General features: G+C 37.2%; 1 long non-coding RNA gene across 4 annotated transcripts in view; it reads right to left on the bottom strand.

The window, feature by feature from the left end:
* Positions 1 to 15,875, bottom strand: part of LOC142602353 (uncharacterized) — a 49,360-nt gene extending 33,485 nt beyond the window's left edge. For all 4 annotated transcript variants that reach the window (XR_012836083.1, XR_012836085.1, XR_012836086.1 and 1 more), the window contains exons 1-2: positions 15,822 to 15,875; positions 5,028 to 5,142 (exon numbers count right to left, since the gene is read on the bottom strand). This is a non-coding gene — a long non-coding RNA (uncharacterized LOC142602353). The remainder of the gene's footprint in view (positions 1 to 5,027; positions 5,143 to 15,821) is intronic.
* Between the last annotated feature and the right edge of the window lie 3,920 nt (positions 15,876 to 19,795).

Here is a 19,795-nt window from a genome sequence, read left to right as displayed (position 1 = left end):
TGGTTGTCCTCCCTGTGGAAGATTTTCATTTTATATTTTATTTTAAGCGATAAGAAAGTCAATCAATGATCTCAGGGTGGCAACATGGGACCCATCTCAGTCAATGTCTCTAGGTACAGTACAAATAATAAGTAATGATGTTGGCAATATCCAAATTTCTAAGAGAATTTTTGGAAATAGTATCACGGAGATTAAATGCTACTTCTAATTTTTTAATCAGTTTCTCACAGACAGCAATGCACAGGTGCCTTGACCTTAAACTTAGGTAATTATTATAATTAAAGAGCTAATACTCCATTCACAAATGTCTGCTGCACTATCTCTATTGTCTAAAACCCATTATTCTGCATGTAGTTCCTTTTCTGTTCCCTGTTTCTTTGGAACTCTTCCAAGATTTGCTCAGTTATTGTTTAAAGCCTTTCTTAGTATGTTAGTGTGCTGGTATTTTATGCTCTGCATCCTATGACTTAAGGATTATTCCAATTTTGGAGAGACATTTTCTATATCCATTCACAGACATTATTCATCCCATATCCAGCAAATATAATACCCTCCTAATCAATCATTACTGCTAACTCCCCAAATAAAACCATCCTTTCTTTATTATGTTAAGAAAATTAGTCAAATGAATGTTTTGTAAAACTTGCTGCCTTTTCTGGTCCCTTGGCTTCCAGCGTGTCTCTCTCCTCCTCCCCTTTCTTATTTCCTTTATCAGTGAGCACAACCCATATACCTCAGCCATATTTACAGAATTATTTGGTCTTATTAATTTTGCCACCAGAATGAAGTCTACACAAATGAAAGACACTGTCAGTGTGGCTGCCAAACTGTATCCTTTTCCAACCCCAAATTTCTGTCCAAATGAATTTTAAGTGGTTTTAGCTGGGGGGCGGGAGGGAGATACACACACTGAAGTTAAATATTTAATTTCAATTTCAGACACTTTAAAGAAAACTAATGTATTGATTAAAAGAAAGCAGTACGTGTCTCCTGCTTTACCCTACAGGTCATCTCAGATGAAAGATTGGTTCAATTCCTTCTTCTGCCTGAGGGGTTTTGAACCGCATCTCCTGGAAGAATGTTTAACTACCGTATTATAGAGTTTTCATATTCTGGGATGAAGACTTTCTCAATCTCTCCTGCTGGTGCTATTCCACTTGGTTTAATATACTTAAATATTCTGAGAGACAGTGAAAATGGCTCAGTAACCTGAGGATTGGGGTACTCATGTGGAAAATAGGACCTCAGGGTTCAAGTTCTTGCTTCAACAAATATCTAAATATTTTTAAACAAAGCAGATCTTTAACAGGAAAAAATGAAAGAACTTAAACCAAAGTATCACACAACATAGTCTTCAAGGCATTCTCATGGACAGTGACAACTGCTGAGGAGGAGAGAGCATGGAGCCCAGGCCTTCAACAGATGAAGAACATGACAAAGGATGGGGACTCACTGATTTTGCGAAAGTAGCGTGGACAACTGTTTTTCTCAGTTGAGAACAGTTCAGCCACTGTATAGCAACTTTGCTGATAATTTTGGCATGACAGAAAATGTATTTTAGTTTAAAAAACTTGCAAAAATATTCATCCAACCCTAATTACACTTCATTTTTGGTAATCACAACAATAATAAAATATATGTCCTTACATAAGGAGCTTGGGGTAAGGAAGGGAGGTATTTCTGCAAAACTATATCCATGGAGGTTGGAGTTCAGTGGATTTCATTATCACAGAAAATAGCCACCAATGTGAGATGGTAGGCAGGACAAGAAGTGAACAGAAAAGGAGCTGATTTATAAATATACAACCACCTCTCTAACTGATCTCTTCAGTGAAAAATAATTATTGTTGCTTAACATCTCTGTTGCTGTTCTGTACAACAGGTAAAGGATGGATACCCACTTTGGAGATATAACCTGAAGTTTCATTTTCTATGAAGTATAGGTCTTAAGGTGAAAGCACGTAATGATATTTTTACATAATCCATATATAAACAATTTGCGAAATGACATTTTGTATAATTTTTATGGAAAAATGAAAACATGCCGAGATCTGCTTCTGCTTCATAACAGCTTAAGGACTTGCTTCAGTCAGACACTTAAGATTATACCTAACTTAAAACATAAATGCAGTCCACAGACACACATTTATAAAGCTTGCCAAAGAACACCACAAATTGATCTGTTAAAAATGTACTTCTGTCATGTTCCTGAATGTTCCTCCCTCAAAACATGGGTGCCTTTTTAAAAAGAAATCCCATATATTTTCAGAAATTATGTTTTCTTTTATTCATAAGTGTTCATTAATTAAAGCAAGCCAATATTGTCAGCAGAGATGCATCTGTTACTCTTCGGAGTCTCCAGGACAAATCCTGTTTTGGTGACGTCTGTCTTACTATTGTCCTAACAGAGCAAATGGCTAGAGACCATGTTCTTTCTGATGTATAGTGTGTTATATATGCAATTAAGTCTTGCTATAGTGAAGAGTCACTGTCAGCAGAGATTATTTTAATGGATGTACAGTATTACTTTAAACTAAGTCTTCACCATCTGTTCATCTTAATTATAAATGCAAAACCAACATATCTTACATTAGCATCAGAAAATGGGGAAATATCAGTGACTGAAATGTCCATATATACTCTTTGTGCAATACTGCATGCATCTGTGCCATTTTTCGTCTCCTCTTCCAAGCAACACAAATTGGGAAGGGGGGAGGAAAGAAGGGGGTAGAAAAGTGCTTATTCCTCACAGATAATTTTCTGGCATGGTTGAATATTTTTTCTGTCAAACAAGGATTCATTATAGAAGATTTCAATATATTAAGCTTCAGAATGCTTTCCAAAAGTATGTACTCTACTTGCACTCGTACCTCATTCTAGCTCTTTCTGCCTGCTAGATAAGCAGGGAAAATGAAAGAAAGAGCCAACACATGCTAATGCCATCTAATGAATCACCAAAAAGAAAGTAAAAAAAAAAAAAGGCAGGAATATTTCAAATTTAACCAAAATAAGGCATAATGAGGAAGTAAAATTTAAAAATACAGCTCTACATTTCTGACATACTACTTTTTATGGACTAGGTGGACTTTGTTTAAGAAAATAATAAAATAAGTGAGAGTACAGCCTTGATGGTGGAAATCCATGTCTATAATCTGCTGCAATTTGGTAGCTTGCTAGTAGATGTTTGGTCCTACAAGTGTGCATCACTATGGGAAGCAGCACTACAACAGTTAAGACTGAGTTATTTTTAAACACTTTGGCATCTCCTTGCTGACTCAGTTTATCTGGAAACTTATTGTGCTTTGTGGGTGCCCCAGTCAAGATCAGTAACCCAAATTTGAGGGTGCTTGACAAAGGGTCCCAACATACATCACTACTTGATATATGGCTTGAGGCAAACTGATGAGCCAGAGAAAGAAAGTCTGCCCACTGGTGTCAGTGTGAGTGGGTTGGCTCAAAAGAATTTACTGCAGTATATAATGAAGTTTGCATATAAATTTTTATTCTTGATTTAGCAGCTTTCTACAAATTTCGTACACTATTCTGTATAGTAAAATTGTAATATAAGAAAATATCTGGAATAAAACTATATCTGAGTTCTAGGCTAACATAATCCTATTGAAGTCATCATCAGCATAACACTGAAGAAAGTGATAAATAATGCCTCAGATTCCTGATCCTGACTCTTTAGAGAGATTTCAGCCTTTGCAATGCTGGAATTTATGACACTATAAATTAGTTTGCTTTTCTGCCAGAGGGCTAACACTCTAAACAAAAATAAGGTCAGAGCTAACACAGTAGGTACTACTCTCCCCTTTGGCTAAGTCTCCAGATACTTTCAGTTCTACCTCTTGCACCCGCAGGAGCAGATGGCACCCAGATATCCTCACTGAGAAACTTTCTAGACTTATATTGAAATTAAGAGTTTGTTTTCTCAGGCAATATAGACATTGTTCAGGGTGACAGAACATGTATACTCGCAGGATTATGAACCAGAATGAAGGGAAACTCAGGGAAAATTATAAGCTAGTGTCTTGCAAGATACTAATTTGTGCCGAAAACTTATGCAAAAAACCACCCCCAACCATAAAACACACAAAAAACCAAACCCTGGCAAGATTCCATCACCTCCAAGTCTTCAGACTCATCCTCATCAAAGAAGAGAGTCAACTTCTAATCCATCTCACAACCAAGATGTGTCCAAATCCAAAAGTCTGATTTGGCACATTCATCCTGATATTAGATAAATATGTGAGAAACAAAAGCGATGACATAATTCTCCACTTTACATATACGAAAAAATGCATATATCAGTCTAACTCCAAACTGAAGAGATAAGATTAGCAGACAATGCCTTTTTGTAGATTCTTATCACTAAATAAGCACTTCAAGAGATGGCGGCATTGTGTGGTTAAGAAGGATAATCAAACTCAAACAGGTATAGGATGCAGGACCAGTTGATATATAAACACTGCATCAGTTGCAAGTATCTATAACTACACTATAAGGAAAACTTCTATGCAAGTCTTTATATATATTAGTGAAAATAGGTTTGGAGAGGTATTTTCCAACACTCTTTTACTTTGAAAGTTGTCAGGAAAAGCACCACACATCATTAATGCTGATAATTTGTACTGGGGAAATGCGAGTGGCCTTACATTACACCATCTTACACAACAATATCAAATATGAAAATCAAAACCGTTTAGTAACAAACAGCATTTTTACTGATTGCACATGATTATGTTAAGCATCTTCTTCTAACAGTGTCACAGAGGTGATTTAATAGCTCCTATAACTAATCTTCCCGGATGACCTCTCCCCTCTGCTGATGAAGCCTATTCAAAACTCACTGCCCTTTGCTCATTTTACCATCTTTTATTTCTGACCTGTTTTCATCATAAACACTTTTGGCAAAATTCTTCTTTCCTCTGAACAAATCTTCTGTGGACATCTCATCTCACCTATGAGAGTGACGTAAAAGGAAACATGTCCTTATCACTGTTGTCGTTATTGTTATTATTTACCTGAAAGCATCACGTCATCAATAAGCATAAGAAATCACTCATCAGGTATCTGACATCTGTGTAAAGTACTGCAGTTTCCACCTTCTTTCTTCCAGCACTGGAGGAAAATACAGCTCTGAGAAGGAAATTCACACAGCTCATTTTTAACAAACCATTGAAAACCCATCTCCTAGAAATACCAAAAGAAAAAAAAATGTTTAAAAACGTTACCATCCCATTCAAATAATGTAGAGAAAACTTCATACATAAAATCAAATATGCATGCACTGAAAATACACAGAATGCTGCAAACCCACTGATATTAATGATCCAGTTTAAAAAAAACCCCACAAAACTAACCTGGAAGGAGTTAAAAAGCAAATCATATCATTATAGCTGGAATAGGAAGACATTCAAAGTTACTATCAATGTCAAAAAAGACGAAGAGGGGAGAAGTGAGAGTTCCCTTTGAGAAATCTAGACGGTAATAATCCATGGATCCCGTAGGAGCTGCAAGCAGGTTGCCACAAGCAAAGCACGAATCCCTAGGGGGCAGTGCATAATTAACAATTTGAAGATGCAGCCATTGTCACAAAGACAGGGACTGCTACCCAAAAAAACGTGAGCAAGCATTTTGTTTTCAGAGCAGCGTGCTGATTGCACTATAAACCCATATTGTTTGCCCTTATATAATAATGAACTACTTTCTATCATAAACATTTTCCTCTAGGATCATTAAATTTTCTAGTAAAATGCAGGAATTGCAGAATGTATGGACAACAGACAGACAGAATGGAAGAAAAGCAGTAAAACACTCCTGTTTGTGGGGTGGGTGGGGTGGGGTGGGGTGTGTAGAAAGAAGATGAAATAAGCCTAAAAATCATCTTGATTATAAAGGTAAAGTAAAACTTGAATATAAAATATAAATTTTTGCATATAATTTGCAAAAAAAAGAGCTACTATTGAGTTTACAAATAAAATTAAATCATTGCCACAATAAGATTTTTCTGATTCAGCTCCAGGATTGAATGATTTTTCACATGATAGGGTAAAGTAGTCAAATTTGTATTTTTGTTTCTAGATAAAAATAATGTGATACTTACGTCTGCCTGCAGAAACTATCAAATAGAGAAGTACCTTTATTCTTCAATTTTGAACTCAGAGCTAGCGATCAGAGCAGGCTCAAAGAATACTGACAGAATACCTGTGCTGTACAGGATTGTCAATCAGTAAAGCCATGTTTCCCATTTCGAATAATGTAGGTGCCAGGATATGGCCACTTTGTAAGTGAGCAATATTAACGAGTGCCTCTATATGGTGTGTATATCTGCAAGTGTTGATGATGATTGTTTCTTTGCTTGAGAATGCAAGTATCATAGGAATTCTGGCTATTCATATCATAGAGCAGTATACATGAGACACACAAATATGGTCCATTCATGTGTAATTTTCAACTGCTCTTCCTGATCCCAAGTTAGAGCTGATAAATAATGTTAATAATCTTTTATACTAAAGCCATATTTTGGAAGCAGAAAGCAAATAAGGAAACAACTGCAACTGGACAAGACTTTATCTTTTCTATGCCATTTCTTTGTTGTTATCGAAGACTAATGCCTTTCTCCAATAGTTTTAACCACAACCTTCCAATTCTGCCCTCTAAAAATGGGGTTCTGCACAAAGTGCTATCCTGCCATGAAGATTGCCATATTAAAGCCACTTCTGGAAACGCCACATAAATCATCAGCTTTGCAGGCACACGAATCAAAGTTAAAATTTCAGAGACAAGAGGATAAATATAAATTATTATCAGGACAGAGTCTGTCCCTGTTCTCATTGAGGAGGTCCATTACAAAACTCAGCAGGAAGAAAAAATTAAAAAAAGAGGTGGGAGCATGTTTTGATTAAAATGCATAGACAATCCAGTCTCCTCAGTTGTTGTTGCATACCAGAATCTGACTGTCCCTTAAAATGTTATGGTGTCTAGCATGTTTAAAGGTCTTCTGTAAGGCTACTGCAGCTTTTTTTCCATTTTTGCTGTTAAGATTGTGATTAACTACCTTTTTTTTTTTTTTTTTTTTTTTTTTCTCAAATTGTCTGTGGTCAAAATTCAAATCCAAGGACTCAAATTAAACAGAGGAAGGTCTGACAATATGTTAGAACTGTCTAAAAAGTTACAGACCTGAACTCTATAATTTAAACTCACAAGTGCATTACCTTGTATTTAGAGCAGATTTAAAGCAAGGATGGAAAACCAGAGTTGCAATTTTATGAGGGATTCTATTCTTCAAAAAGAAAAAAATTGCTTACTAACAAAAATTACACATTTTCCAACTTCCCAAAAGAAGGGGCAGAGAAGTTAGTTTTGAAATAATCAAAATATTTTGAAAATTTCAAAATAATATCAAGCGAAGAAGTTGAATGATTACCAGTTTCAGCACGAAGAGCTCAGAATCCTTGGAAATCCTTTAGAAATTCCTCAAAACCAACATAAGACATTTTGGTTGGCATTAGTCTGGGGGGTTTGAGTGAAAATTTGCTTCATTACTGCATATGAAAGCAGCTGTATTCCATATGCAAGAGATTCAATAGAAATGGCATGAATATACCTCTTTCTAAAATGAAACTAAGAAATAGACAAATATACAAGGAGAAAAGGACAATCAGTCTTGAATCAGTATTGCCTTCAGCCTGGTGCTGTGAGAGAGACTACCACCTGACAGATGTACAGGAGTAAACTTCTCGATTACAGAATTTTGCTGATGAGAACACCAGAAAAATCTTTTCTCTGCAGCTTTCATTTCTGATGTTCTGGACTCCATTACATAATATTCTTTCATCATTGACTACATTTTATTATGCACTGTAAACGTAAAATACTTATTTTACTTTCTATAATTACAGGCATATCCCTAGTAAAGGATCCATCTTTGGAGCCTTTCTATTCATGTAAAAATAATGATTTAGAAATCTATTAATACCACTTTAGTTTTACTGGCCATATATTTTGAGAAAGTTGTAATTTTTTTATTTTAAGTTGTCAGTCAAAGTGGGGTAAAATTCCCATTATTTTCAATGAATTTCCAATAGATTAAACAATGTTAGCTACCTGTTACTACATCATACTTGAAGTTACATTTCTCTGTAATGCAGATCCCATGGACTCAAAGAATTTGTTTCTGATGAACATGCTGAGTTAATTAGAAGCAACATCCCCTGTCATCTCAGAACAAAAGCTAGTCACAAGTAACCTTGAACTATCTATTTCATGAAATGGTGTAAACAAGGAGCTGACAACTTTTAAAGGGGAATTGGTAAGATTATATGTTTCTTTCCTAAATTACAGATAAACTGTCATAGTAGGAACTCAGTAGGAGCCAGGAGACATTCTTTCTAAGGGATTTAGGTTTCACCTAGTCAGTTGGCTGATACCCTGTCACCTGCCTGTGGGCAAAGGCTTCTCGGCTTGCACAGAGTTTTACAGAGCCAAGAACTGGGATCTGCTGCCACTCACAGTGCTTCTCAGCACCACAGTCTTCATCTCCTGCCTGGGCTGTGTGTCATTTGACAGGTCCCTGCTCTGTATCGGGAACTTGTGTCATAGGTTGCTGATGCTGGTCTGAACTTGGGATAGGTGGCCAGCTTTTTGCAGCCCAAACAACATAAATATGAAAATTAAACTAGCATTCCTTATAAAGGCTGAGAAATAGAAAAAAGAGAACAACAGATGAGAAAATATGCGCACACATGGTGAGTTGCCTTCTTAGTTTGCTTTCTGACATTGCTTACCAATGGAAAGCACTCAAAGAACAGCCTACATATGAAATCAGACAATTCACAGAGCAGTATTCCAAGGTCAAAATTTAGACCCTCTGCAATGATGGGAAGAAGAAACTCTACTCCTGCTGTTGAACTGCTTACATACAACCTGACTGGGGTGATTGCTTGTGAAAAGCAAACACTCTCCTGTTGCTGGCATTTGGGAATCTGCAATGCTATGTGAACTGTTGCAACAGAAGAACAAAATGGCACAGCAAACCAAAATCCATATACCGAGCATCTCCTTAAGTCTGGTGACTTGATTGACTTGCAGTGAGGTGTGAAATACCACTAAACAGTATAGACTTTGCTTGACACTACTTCCAACTTGCCATAAGGAGTCTGAAGAATGCAGATGATAGGATAATTATAAAAACAAGACTAATTTAGAGTACTTATTTTTGTTTGATAGCAGGCATCCCCAAGATATTTGATGTATCAAAAGTGATGGGCTAGAAAGTAGTAGTAAAATCTTCATAGACTGATCCAATCTGCAACCTACTGATCTGAATTTCTATCTTTCCAAGAGCATCCAGTGGGAACTAGATGGAAGTTTTGACTGAGTCCTGCTGTACATTTTATGTTAGTTCAACTTTTCTAAATGAAGTTTCCTTAGGGAATCTAATTTGCTTCATTCCCATTCAATCATACTTCATGCTTGTCTGTTGATTCAAAGTTGCTAATTTTCACTAGCCAGTTGCAATGAAAATTGAGAGTTTGAAAGGTCACAGGGATGTTAAACTCATCCAGGTTTCAACGAAACCCCAAACTCCACAGGGGCACCTTTTTTAAAAAATAAAAAGATATCTTATAATGTCCTGATACAGGAAAGGATACAGTGTGAAATTACTACTCATTATATATCCTGGAATTCAGATGGCAGTGCAGCCCTGGGACACAAATCCATAGAAAACCTGGCTTTGTTTTCCTGCTCATAGAACTAATTTTGGGGTTTTTTTCCTCAGTGGCAATCCCTTGGCAAAAATGCTGTGGACGAATGATTCTTGTAATTTATCCACAGAGAATATGTGAAATATCAGAACTGTAGACAGCATCACAAAGCTCTACTCTCTACCTTAACACTAACCTGAAGTAAGATACTTATCGACAGCATTCTGCCTATAGGCTAACCTACTTGGTTTCTGGCTTTCTCTCTTGCTAAGATTCTACTTTCATCCCCCATAAACAGATCTAAGACAGTTAGAGGATGACAGCAGTTTTTGGTTAGCACCAGTGTTGGTTGAATCTCAAGAATAGATGCCGTTCTACTGCCTAATTCTCTGCTCCTGTAGTTTCTGAGTTGAAAAAAAATTGTTATAGATTGCTAATACATAATAAACATTTATAACCATGGAAGGATAAGTTTTTCTTATGTGACTTATTGAAATTCCTATCTGGATAAAATAACAAGTTCTTCTAGCTACTATAATTGAGGAGGTTCTCTTCTATTTACAGAGAAGCAGCACAACAAACTTATGCTATCTCAGACTGCATGACATCTGGCCCCAGGCTCAGTTCAGTTGCTACATGCACTGCTTCCTGTCAGAGTAATTAAGTGCATTTTTCTTGATTAACAAAAATCCAAACAAGATAAAGAGCTAATTTGCTTTCTGCTCTGGGTCCCAGTGGATGAAGCCTGTACATATTTCTTGGGGCGGGGGGTGGGGGGGTGGGGGGGTGGGGGGGTTACCATTTTCACTTCAGTACTGAGATAAATCTAATGACTTTCCTGAGAATGCTATAAACAGGTAACTCTTGGATGCAGCAAGGTTTTTGTAATAAGAGATAGTATTTAGATTTATACTAAAGTCAGTTTAGGCTGAGGAGCTGAAAGGAAGGAGCCAATATGAACAGAAATATTTTTTTATTTTATCTTTCTCTGAAAAGGGAGAGGTGCAGATTTTGAGTTAACACTTGCCAGCAATTGAAAGCTGCTATCAATTTAAATTTGCATGAGAAACAAAGGGTGAAACGATACATACAAAACAAAGCTGACCAAGGCCATTTTATAGTTCAAACTATGTGAAATGCAATAAATGATCATCCAGCAAAAGCAATGAGTATTTTGTTCTGACAATTGAACATGAAAATACCTATTTATATAAGCAATCCTTAATTAAATACCATAGTGACTATCTAGAAAATTTTGCAGAAAAAATAATTTAATAAATAATTAAAATAATTGGAACTGAACTGAATTGGTGCTGAACTTGGCACTCTGGCACAAAAATAAAGTCTGTATAGGAATGGGAAGTAAAACCACTTTATCAAGCACTTGTCAGATTTAGAAACATGGAAGGTATGCCTCAGAAACTCCCCTAAAAGAAGATTTAGCAAATTTACATGTAAATCTCATTCTCTGTCTCCATCTACCCTTTTAACTTTCTCTTCAAACCCCTCCAAATTCTAACTGCCTAGGAGTAACTGCTCCTCTATTAGGTGACCCCTTGGAATACATTAAGCAGACGATAGCTCATCCATCACGTGACCCCTTTGCAAAATATGGGGCTAGCTTAACAGCATTAAACAATCTCTTTCCTCCAACTCTGTGTAGGTTTCTAACATGCAGAGACTTTTTTTTTTTAAAATATCCTTCATTTCCTACCCACATAAAATGTAAAATGTTTTAAATCAGTGTTACATTGTAATAAGGAGTTTTAAAATACCCCCGTGGGTCAAACCACAGTCTGCCTCGGGGCTCTATAGTGGATTTAACATGACCAGCAGCAGGCCCATGGGTCACGCTGACAAGGAGCCAACAATTCACGGTGGGTGAAGACTCCTTGGAAGCATTAGAAGTAAAAATGGTTACATTTCACATTAAAACTGTGCTAAATGCCTGGCTTAGCCTGATCATTTGGGGCACTCAGCATATACCGCTAAAGCTGTGAGGTTATTGTTAATACTCTTGCAGGTCACCTTTACATGAATTTGCACTTCAATGATTATCTTTGCTAGAGCATGTATTATACCTACCAAAAGTAAGGAAACTTACATGTGCTGTATGGCATCCTCAGACAGAAAATGGTTCATTGCAGCATGAAGCTCATTGTAGTGCTCTAATGATTTTGTTAAAATTCTGGTCAGCTTCTCCCAATCAGATACTGGAAAGTAACGAGGTTCTCCAACACCATGGGCAAAGTGGCAGTAAATTAGTGGCTTATGGATAAATACGTGCTCATCAACACCCTGGTGGTAACAATATAGAGATATAAACAAGTATTCACCCAGCATATTAACCCTTTATCACAATTTTCTCCTTTGTGTGTGTGTGTGTGTGTGTGCGCGCGCGCGCTTATGAAAAGCTGCTGGAGACTGGGAATTATCCTGTTCGCTATAGAACCAATATCAGTTAGTATTTTAATTTTTTCTGTCAGACTCTGGCAGCATGCCATTTCTAGAAGTCTAGCTTCAAGATTTCTTGCGCTGTGTCTTCTCTCTGGAGATGGCCGAAAAGGGTATAAAACGTAATGCAGATTTTGGTGATAGGTTTTCATTTCAGCTCCTTTTCTGGAGGGAAATGGGTTCACCCCAAAATTACAAGATTATTTTTCCCAGGCATTTTATACTATTTGTATATAATTTCATGTAGTTTTACTCTGCTTTCCTTGGAGTACAGTCTACTTCATTGTATTCTCCATTGATTCCTAATATTCTCCTAGTCTTCACCATGGCATGCAACCATAAGGTGGTAGCATCTGAACAGAAAAAAGGTAAATAGTCTCATTACAAAGAAGAAACTTGAATAAGTATGCTTCTTCAAGTAAAACAGAGGACAGAATGCTTCTCATGACTGTAGTGATTTTGTTTTTATCGTCTTTTCTATTATACTGAAATTATGTCCATTCAGACCAGGAAGATAATTAAAAAAAATATTTCTATAATAAGCAATTAACCTGTAAAGTGTACAGTTCCAATATCATGCCATCCTTTTCATTTTCCTAATGCTTAGGAAATAACATGGCATAAACAGGGCAGACACAAATAGATACATCTTACCTCATGTTAAGAATCACACCTCAAAGTACCTGCTATAGCATGGATGAGAATTTTGTTAAAATGTTCAATATTTAAAATTATTTAACTGAGCAAATACAGGATGATTTCATGGAGCCATACAACAACCAAGTCAACAGGAATCTATATATCGCTGGGGTGGTGAAAGTGTTCTCTGCAAAAACATTTTCATTGAAACACTTGTTTTTCCTTATAAATGATACTGTCAATCCCTCGTTAGAAACGAAAATGTTTTGGTCAGCGATATGCATTCTTGGGTCACCCAAAACATGAATATTTACTTCCCACAGTATGTATGTTTAATGGGCAATTAATGACCTGTTGTAAAAGGAGTTATATAATGAGGCTGTGTGTTTGCCTTGGGAATGGTGAACCCTTCTCCCTGATTCTCCTTTCTATGACTTTCATCTTTGTTGTAATCCCATTTTATTTATCTCTGACACACCTCTTTCTCTTCAGGAAAGCCTGACTGTATCACCCCTACTGGAGTCCCAGCTTCTGTTTAAAACTTCGTTTTTTCTAAATTGCCTTTTTTGTTTTGTATTCTTCCCAACTTCATTCCCAATACACATTACTCTGACACACTGAATACCAAAGGACTACATCAGCATTATAAACAGCACATCAGACTTGAGATCGCCTGAGACACTTTTCCCTTGTTTCTGATGTGCTGTTTCGCTCGACCCTTTTGGGTTCCCTTCATTAACTACCACTTTGCTACTTCAACTCTCCATTTTCTTACTGGTTGTTATCAGTCAACAAATTCTGGCCTTGTTAAAGGCAATGAAAATGTTCCTCTTGACTTCAGGATTTCACCCAGAGTGCCAGCTCTAGCATTGTTTCTTCAATTGTTTCTTCCATTTTTAGGAATTGGCAGATTGAGGCCTCTCTGCCACAAAGTGCTAATATAAACGTATTCAACTGGGGCGTTTGCAGTATGGAGTTAGCCTGATACTTCAGACTAAATCCAGCAAGTGTGTTAATAGGTGAGCAGGTGGCTCATGTAACCATGCTTCCCCTAACGTCTTCATATTCATGTACAAGCTAATTCAATGTCATTTATCTATTTTTATGCCTAGCACATATAACTATTAGGAAATTTTATTTAGAAATTTTCCATTATTGGGGTATTTCTTGTGAAAATGCTCCACTCTTTTTTGTAGTGACCTTTTGATCCAGCTGTATTACAATATTCTAAAAACTGACATCCTGCTTTCCTCCTTGCTTCTAAACAGATGTTAAACAAGCAGCTCTCAGGAACCACGGGTAAAATTCCGACCTCAATCCAAGGATGATTACTTCCAAATGAATTGAAAAAATGAAATTGTCTTTAAAAACTAGAGATAACATACAGAAAATCAGAAACTGTTGAAGCATAGAAAAACAACGCTCTCAGCAACACAGTTGTCCCAGCAATAATTTTTAGAACTGGAAAGATTTTTACTATGCTTTTTATAACATCAACTCCCCTTTGCCAACCTCACATGCACTCTTTCAGGCTTCCCAAATTGCTTCTGTCTCCCACGCACCTGCTGATGGTCTCACACTACTGCTCACTTCTTGCCAGCTTGATCCACAGTACTAAAAATGGTCTCACTCATATAGAAAGTGGCAGCTCAATTTGTTAAAAGCTAACCCAGATAGGAAGGTTAAACAAAAAGCAAACCAGCTTGGAAAAAAAATAACGCCAGGTTCACTGAGCTGCCAAATTTTATAGTATTTTACAATGATTTTTTCTTTTTTTTAAAGTATGTTCAGAAATGTTGGATGTGTTTTGCTTACACTTCTTTCTTTTCTCCCTCCTCCTCATTTTCTGCCTGCAGCACACAACAGGCAGTACAGGAATTGTGATGAGAGAGCTTTTTCTAGAAAGATCCTGCCAAACTTTGTGGGCACGGGGCAGTAGAATGAAATGGGAGGACCAGTCACATTTGAAAAGATAACTATCACGGCAACAGTTGAATGCGGACTTGCAAAGGGCTGAGGAAGGAAGCGTAGAGCTATCCTCTCCAAGGGGAGTCACTTGGACTCCTCAGCACCCTGCGTGCTCCTCCCTCCCTGCAGTCTGCTCTGCAAGGAAGCACAGGGTAACTCTTGTCCCTGTAACTTGCAATGAGTGAAAGCACAGCACGCGGCTGCTGCATTACAAAACTGGGAGGGAGAAGAACATCTCAGGGATTGTGCTTCAGTTTTTTGGAGAAAGACAGACAGAAGTTTGCAGCTTCTGGGCCCCAGAGCCAAAATTTTGTTCTTTGCTATGTCAGGCTTCATTTAGGTTGTTCATGGTACTTGAGTCAGTTTGTTCAAGGTTTGCATTACACAGCACAGAAGCATGCTGTACAGACAGGCTCAGAATAAACACATTTGGGAGTACTACCATTTGCAAGCAACTGTTCACATTCAGTTTCAGAGCAGTCTGGAACACAAACCTAATTTCTGAATCATGTGGCAGCTTGTCATGGGTGCCAAAATTTGGAGCTTTCCAAAACCTCTTATTGTAGTATGTCTATTTTGCCCTCCACATTGCTGCAAAGTCACCTATCACATTCATGCTCTTGACTGGATTAGAGGCAGAACTCCAATATTCTTGAAAATCGGTTTTACCCTCTCATTCCTACTACTCCTCTCTCCAAGGAAAAGTGCCTGGGAAAGGCACAAGAAACAAGACATGTGAGATCTACTAGTAGATCTAAATGCTAAACTTATAACCATAAGCTTCATACAACAGAAACCTAGGAATAAGATCATGACTTATGTAATGCATTACAATTTTAAAAACAATAATGAAAAACAACAACAACTTTGCCAGGAGTTTCAGACCTGACTGAATCCAGTGCAAAAGTATGTGAAATATGGTCAAATTTAATCTCTTGGTACCTTTTACCCTTTGGAGTTTATACAATAACTTTCAGGCTTACAGGAGAGTTGTATCCTAAGACTTTATAAGCACTTCTATCCTGATAATTCAAACACCCTAGTTACCTTATGGCTGAGATCTTCGCTGCCTAAGAACGCTGCATTCTTTCTTCTGGCCAGTGGATCACTGTAAGTAAATGGTATTACAGAATTTAGAAGGTGTTCAGGCATGGTAGTTGCTCTGAGTATTGACATAGCCTATACCTGTATATTTGGGGAACTCACCACTGAGTTAGACTAGAAATGTTAAAAAAAGAAGTGTTACATAAATAATACAAGAATCTAGAATATTTCATAAAGAGAAAGAGCAATTTATACCTACAAGAACTACATGGAAAGACCTGTATCACCTGGAATGCACGCATCAAATCTCTTAAATTAAAAATGTAATTGAATCCAGTCACTGTGGGTAGAAAGTTCTGGGTCATTTTCTGATGCAGACAGATTTCATCTTATGAGTGAGATGATAGATATCACTACACTGTAACTGCAGCTCCAGTGCTGGAAAAGGATATTTATGGTCCTGCTCTATATGGTGGTTAGAGCATCCATCTCTGGGAAGCGGACAGCAAACAGAGAGAAATGTCTCCAAGAGATTAAAAAAAAAAAAAAAAATTACTGTGTGTGGAGAAAAGGATAATTATTTCTTTTAAAATATACCCACATAAATATTTTAATAACACTGAAACCCAGAAATTGAAAGCACAAGTTGAAAAGGTTTTCACAGCCAAAGCACACAGTGTTAAATATCTTATTCACTCCCTGTCTCACTCGATGGAGATCATAATTACTATCAAGTTAGTATGAAACCTGCCAAATGAGCCTGACTTCAGGGCAGTGTGCTCCTTTGCAGCTGTTTTCTTTCCAGAATGCCTAATAATCTGTGTATATTTAATCAAAATGGGATAGTTCAGGGTCTGAATGTTGTTTAAAGAGAAAAAAAAAAAGGCAGATAGCACCTTAGTGGAGTACCAGGCAAAGGGGAACTGTAATAGAGCTGTTAAATTTCTTAGGAAGAGTACTATATTGATCTTTTATCTTGGATCAATCCAATTATAATTCCATTGCTAACTCTTTATAGTCTTTTTAACAGTCACCTAAAAACCAGAAAAGTCAGGAAAAATTACCTGAGGTTGTTTTTTTTTTCCCCCCAGGTGCAGCTCAGATAGAACTAGACAAATCACAGAATCCCTCATTTGCAGAACATTTCTGTATGAAAGAAAAAAAAAAAACCACAAAAAACAATACACCTGCAAATCAGAAAGTTAAAAACAACATGTCTTGAAGCTAAACAGAAGTTTATAAAATTCATATACTTTTCCAGAAATTACATTCTTGATCAGTCAATATTTTCAAATGAAATCATGTCATGGAACTTTCCTAATCAACATAAATGTAACATACACTAATACATACAGTTTCATAACTACACTTCTACAGTGAAATCAAGTGGTATGAGAAGCTATTTGATAGGGGTTTCTCAATACTATCCATTAGCAAAAAAATTGTTGACAAGTTCAAATAGAATACAGATGACACCTCAAATGCTGGAAAGACGGTTTCAGGTAAATGCACAAACACAATTTAAAAAAAAATCTATACATTTCCAGGTATGAAAAACTATGAAAACTACACAGATGAAGTCACTGCTTAGGAAAGAACTCAGTGTAAGGCAAAGAAACCATGCTAAACATATTTCAGAGTGACCAGCTCAAATATAAGCATAAAAGGAGTCTAACAGTGCAAAATGGTAGCCAGGCACAAGGTCTGTTATTGAAGATAAAAGGACTCCTGCACTTCAGGCTAATTAGGTCTCAATTTCAGCTGTCATTAGTAGGTGAAAAGACATGAACTCGACTTTGAACTTCTTGTGCAAGGGGATGAATAAATGAATGAAACACCAACTGAACCTGCCCACCAAAACACTGCTCCTGCAGTCAGGACACCACTCTGTCCTGACTCTTAAAACCAAGACAATTTCATGATTAGAAGCCAGCTTATAGGAAAAGAGTAAGAGTCAATAATTGTAAAATGTCATGGTATTACTTTGGTATTAAGATTATAATCTTACTTTTGATACTTGATCTTCTCCAAACACCATTATTTAATTTAGCAATATAAGTCACAACGGTCTAGATGTGAAAAATTTACATGTGTAATTACCCGTGATCAAACACACACACATACACATGACCAGTCATATCAGTTCAGAGCAAGGATTCATCCAGATTAGGATGTGGTCAGCAGCAACCACCCGAGGACAATAAAACCAGCACAAGAACATACAATATTTCCCCCTTAATACTCTCATAGTCTCCAAATGTTTTCAGCTCATTCTGAGTTGGTTGTAATTTGACTATATACATAATGCAGCAGCCTTCCAGATGTAAGCTTTGATCTCTCCTTGAACACGTGAAAACTTCTGTTCCATTACAGCCTTTGGAAAGGAGTTGCAAAGGCCCTTTACCCTCTGCATGAACTCCCTCTTCTTGTTTTAAACCTCTCTAACCCATTCCCTTCACACATTCTTGCACCGTAAGAGACAGCAAATAGCCAGTCCACATTGACCTTCTTGCTAGCAGTTGTGATTTTGTAGACCTCTCATAATTCCTAACAATTTATTTGCCTTTTTTTTTTTTTTTTTTTTTTTTTTTACTGCTGCCAAGCACTGAGTTGATTTTTTCATGGAGCTATTTATAACCCTGAGGTCTTGATCTTCAGAGCCCATCATCTTCTACGCCAAACAGGCTTGTTTATCCCAATATACATGTACTTTACATTTATCTACACTGAATTTCATCTGAGTACTTTTATTACCCAATCACTTTGGCAATTCTTCACAGCTGATCCTCATCATTATTACCTGGAAGAACTTCACAGCATCACCAAACTTTGCCACTTCATTGTTTACCCCCATTTCCAGGTATCTTACGTGTATTTTTAAACAGCATGGATCTCTCTGTGGAACTCCCCTGGTGACATTTCCTCTATTGCAAGAGCCAGCCAGTTACTTTAATCTTCCATTTCTCACTTTCTTGGCCAGTTATTAAGCCATGTGGCAATTCTTTCTTACATTGTGGCTGTTTAATTTCTGTATAAGCAGAACATTAGTGTGATACATTGTCAAAAGCCTGTTGGAAACCTAAGCAGACTACATCGCTCAGACCACTCTCATGCTTACTGTTCAAAGAACTCCAGGAGATCTGGCATACAGATCCAGCTGTTTCAGCTTTCAGAGGTTTTGGATAGAAACTGCTTCTATTCATTCTGTCTTTTGGTACTGCTATTCCTTCCTCAGTTTCTTCAATTTTGGTGATGTCCCCACAAAAAAAGGTCTCTATGTGGGAATAGCCTGTTTTACTCACAGCAAACATCAGTCCAAAAAATGAGTTTAGCTTCCCTGTAAAGCCTTTATCCTCTGAGTTGCCATTTTGTATGCTGATCATCAGGTGTTTCTGCTGATGTGATTGAAGAAAGGTTTAGTGGAAATTTTGATCCCTGAAACTAGTTACTTAAACTCTTTTGGCTAGACTGATTAGAGTTTTATATTCAGTCTTTAGTTTACAGTCCTTCCTACTTTCTTTGTTTGGACACAACTTCAGTGTTCTGAATGACCCTTCCTATTTCTAGTAGCTTGCTTTGCTGATTAGCCATGCCAGCCTCCTTTTACCCTTTCTGAAGTCTTTGCTGAAGCACAGGGCATGCTCTGCTGCTGTGCCCTTAGCTCAGTGATCTTCCTGCTCCCTGGAAGGATTTAATTATTTTAGTGGCCCATTTTAGCTTCTTTTTAGTGCGCTTCCCTGTTTTCACAGACTTGCTCTTTTTGAAGTTAAGAACACTTGTGGTGGATTTTTTTGCCTTTGTTGCTCCTGTGGGGGGACTGAATTGAAGTACATTACAGTCGCTGTCACAGAGTGGCAATTCCATTGTGCGATTTGGAACCAGATCCTGCACATCACTCAATACACAAACAAGCTGTCACTCAGTGCAGTCTAGTTGTTTAGGGAGCTGATCTCAGCCCCTCTCTCTGCTTTGCTGCT

The sequence above is a fragment of the Balearica regulorum genome, chromosome 6 (assembly GCF_011004875.1).
Source record: "Balearica regulorum gibbericeps isolate bBalReg1 chromosome 6, bBalReg1.pri, whole genome shotgun sequence".
Lineage (NCBI taxonomy): Eukaryota > Metazoa > Chordata > Aves > Gruiformes > Gruidae > Balearica > Balearica regulorum.
This window is presented reverse-complemented; position numbering and strand designations above follow the sequence as displayed.